Below are 4264 nucleotides of genomic sequence, written 5' to 3'. Positions count from 1 at the left end.
GCAAATGAAACGTGTAGCTTAATTTAACATAAAGCAAGAAAAGGGCTCTGTAAGTCAGAGTCACAAAATGTCTATTTATTCTGAAGATTACTAACCACAATTGTTTACTAATTAAGTTTTTTGTTCTCCTTGCTTCTATTAAGCCAGATTTTAATAAGCTGTGAGTCAGGTGTACTTGACAGTAATGAATGACTGATTTTAGCTGATCGTTATTGCTGCCCTCCTCCTTGCCAGCGATGCGCTGCGGTGTGTGTGCGCGCGCCCGTGCGCGTCACGGCTGCCTAATAAAAGGGATAATTGTTCCATCTTTGCTTGCAGACACATAAAGCAGTGTGTATTGACTCCTTGACAGGCTGTGATTCCAGGGAAGCTAATGGCTTTCTCAATTCTCCTGCTCCATCCATCAGGCCCCGAGAGCACCCCGTCATGTTTTCAATTAATGAAGAGAAAACCATAAAAAAAGTTAAAAGCCGGCCTGACAAAGCAGACGACAGCAGCTACACACACTTGCAGACGAGGGCGCACGGGCACACGGACGTTTAAAACCTCTAATCGCAGACATACGTGTGCACGCAAAGTGGGGAAAAAAAAAAATAATAATAAAATTGCATGGGTGCAGCTTTAAGAAGAAAGAAAAAAAAGAGATGTTAGAGCTTTTGGTTGTTGTAGGTTTTGATGTCGGTATGTGTCTCAAATCACACCTTCAGCTTGTTATCATAAAATATATGTATTCTGGTGCTGGGAAGGCTTAGCACAGGTGCGCCATGGACCCTTTATTTAGGAGATGAAGGAAAACTTCCGATCCGCCTGGGTGAGCGATAGTTAAACCCTTCAATTCAGGCAGGAAATTGTAGAGTAAGTGGCTGATAGTCAAATGAATCCCGGGCGGCTTGATGTCTGCTCTAATTAACTGGCTGTCAGGGTTTCAGCAATATTAGGAACTGTAGTGACCAGTTTGATGCCGGGACAAAGGTGTGCACAGGACCACAGGCAGACACACATCCACTATTATTCAGGTTTTCCTGGTCATTTCAGGATCTGGTTCAAAAGCGTCATTGCTTGTAAAGAAAGATTTTAATGGTATTTCTCCACTTTATTTACCTGAATTAAAAACACTAATCAGTTGCTGTTTTTTTATATTACAAGTTTTAGGCTCAAAAGTAAAAGCAACAAAGCCTTTGCAGATCGAAGTGGATCATCTATTGATCTCTTTTAGATCTCTTTACAATTTTATCCATTCACTTTGGTTGGTATTATTGTGCTTACATTTAGCATGCGACAACATATTAGATTTACTTTTATATTCCATAAGGAAACTTCTTTTCTTTAAAAATCACAGCGTTTCTGTTGTGTATAAAGATACAAAGGATTAAGTAAACTGCTCTCCAGCGTCACCCTTTCAACACTTTGGATTCTGCAGCATATGTACATAATCAGGTCTCTTGTGAACAGATATTGTATGTAGCACACATTCATTCCACTGTTGTGCACTTTACATAATTCTTGTGCAAATGCTGCGAGCCATATAACCTACTAACATTTATTATTCTCAGACGAAACAATGCAGACACTCTGTCTGTGCTAAAGAAAAATGCTTAATGGTTGAAGTGGTTTTAGCAGAGGAGTTAGGTCTATTCTCTTATTAGTTCATCTAGCAATAATTTGAGCACTTGTCCAAAGTAGTCAGGCAGTCATCCGTTACAGGAAAAACAAGATGCTGACATCAGCGATAAATCTACCTTAATCTCAGTAAACTCAACATTTGTGAATTATACATGGTAAACATGTATTCAGCACTAGATCTTTTGCAAACTGCTGTTTGTTTGTTTGGATCCATACAAAAAGTGTTTTCACACCTTTTGTGTCAAAATGAGACATGATTACAAAGCAGTGTTACATCTTAATCATAGTGAATGTCTGACAGTTTTTAGTCATTTCTGTTGTCCTGAGAAAGTCAGCTGTGCTGGTCATCCATTGCATCATATGCCATTGTTGTTTTTGGAAAAATTACCAGTAAAGAGTAGAAATGCACTTTAACCAAACAATCCCAATTTTGAACTAGAAGATAGATTTTTTTTTTTTAAATCACCTGGGAAGTTACATTTTCAGTGACATGAAGCTTCTGTCCAGTGGTAAAAGAAGAAAAAAAAATGGCTGAGATACTTTTTCGACTAATCACAGGGATAAAAATAAGCCGTAATATAAATGTCACGGTGACGAGTGGGCCTGCTGGGAAATGTTTAACATGTTGTCCATGTTCCTGAAACATGTTGGCAGTGTTTACTCCATCCAGACAGCATGCAAAACATTCATCTTCACTGCTAATTTCACAGAAAATAATCAAGGGGATCACTTACAGAGATGAATCCTTTGAAAGAGAACATTTCCTAGATTTTCATTGCACGCGTCGTTGTGTGTTTGACATTTGCCTTTAGCAGAGCGAACATGTGTCTTTCCTTCTGACTTTCCTCTGTGGGAGTTTATAGCTTACCCTGCAGGCACCTTTAGTTTCATGACCAGTAATAAGTTCAATATGATGGATATTTAAAGTAAAAAAAAAAAAAGAGAGAGAAAAAACCAGAAGTTAACTTGATGTGATGGACTTGATAAGAATCACATGAGCTGCTAGTGCAATGCCTGCACGCCTCCTCACTTCAACCAAAACAGAGCTGAAGGTGAGAGTGCTACTGGAGGATAGATCAGGATGGCGTAATCGCGCGTAGGAGGGAGACACAACCAATGCTTGTCAATCATGATCAAGTGCTCTTCCTTTTCCTGCCAGTTTGACTCTCCTCATCATTCAAAGATAACTTCCAGCTAGATGTAGCTGAGGCTCTTTTTTTTTTTCATTATTATTATTTTTGATGTAGTTATCTCTCACTTTGCGCGCGGATGCTCAATGTGACGTCCACCTTATTTCGTCTCGCAAACACACACTTGCATCTTTGCCGCAACGTTTCTCAGAAAGCAGGAAAGCAGGAATGGCAGCTGAGGATAAAATGCATTTTTCATTATTATGGATTCCCTCCACTTCTCTGCTGGCAGCGAGAGCAAGCTCTTGCTTAAACATCTCCTCTCTGCCCCTCGGCACTCCCCCACGTTTGGACGCCAGCCAAGCCTAAAAAAAAATAAAATAAATAAATAAATAAATATATATATATATATATATATATATAAATATATATATATATATATATATATAAATTAAATGTTCAGAGGAAATTAAATCTCACATTTTCAGTTTTTTTTTTTTTTTTTTTACCTTAGAATTTAAGTACAGCAAAAGTGTCACCCATGAATTATGGAGTCAAGCTGAATTTCCCCCCCAGCTTCTGCACTGTAACTGTAAGCAGTCGTGACAACCGGCTGTAGAGGTGGAGGCTATGCCGCCACCTCTCTTTCGGATGGGGTGCTACAGCCAATCAGAAGCAAGCAAGTCAGGAAGTACACATTCTTAAGGGATCAAATTGAAATATAACAAAAAATGAGACGGGAGTGCGATTTGTACTCTCCCCCCCTCATATTGTAGCATAAAGGTTGACATTTATACTTGAAGGTAAACTCTTGAATCGAGTGCTATGGCTTTATAATAAGACACCACGACAGTCTCCGGTGTCGGGAGTTATCCCAATTAGCGGCTAAAACGTGTCGTATGTTGTGTCTTATTCCTTAAGCACAGCGTCACTGCAACGATAGTACATTCACTTCATGTGTCTCACACACAGACCAAATTATATTTGCTGCTAAATCATATTTCTGATGGTGCAGCGTTATTAGAAAATTGCATGTTGTGCGTTTGATTTATGTCTCGGTATATCTAGAAAAGAAAAGAAAAAAGAAGAAGAAGAAGAAGAAGAAGAAGAAGAAGAAGAAGAAGAAGAAGAGCCCTCCCACCTCCCACGCTCTCGCAGGTGAGATGAGTTCCTACAGATTGCTGTTGGTGTCATCCTCTGGGCTAAGTGTTGTATATTAAAGAGACATCGTAGTGGATTGTCATCCAGGCGCCCTGCCGCCTAGCAATGGGCCATCTTTAATTACGGCCCGATGGAGGCGAACGCATCAGAAAAGGCCTGACAGAGCAGCGAGTGTGTAGATTATTTTAATTTGTGCCACGCCTCTAGGTGAGCGATGCAGCCGGCCTTGACCCTCCTCTGACTGCATGGATTAATGCATGGCGATGACTGCTGAGGCTATCATTGCAGCGGGCATCATTAATTATCCTTATTGATTATTACTCTCAGAGATAAAGCGTTCTGCTGACTGG

General features: G+C 40.0%; 1 long non-coding RNA gene across 1 annotated transcript; it reads right to left on the bottom strand.

Moving 5' to 3' along the window:
- Positions 1–2848: 2848 nt before the first annotated feature.
- Positions 2849–3995, bottom strand: LOC106935772 (uncharacterized). Its single transcript, XR_001421967.1, has 3 exons — positions 3895–3995; positions 3263–3412; positions 2849–3118 (listed from the first exon to the last, which is right to left on the bottom strand). It is a non-coding gene; the product is annotated as an uncharacterized LOC106935772 (long non-coding RNA).
- Between the last annotated feature and the right edge of the window lie 269 nt (positions 3996–4264).

This window comes from Poecilia latipinna, unplaced genomic scaffold, assembly GCF_001443285.1.
Source record: "Poecilia latipinna isolate Pla-1442-1.1 unplaced genomic scaffold, P_latipinna-1.0 Scaffold2020, whole genome shotgun sequence".
Taxonomy (NCBI): Eukaryota; Metazoa; Chordata; class Actinopteri; order Cyprinodontiformes; family Poeciliidae; genus Poecilia; species Poecilia latipinna.
This window is presented reverse-complemented; position numbering and strand designations above follow the sequence as displayed.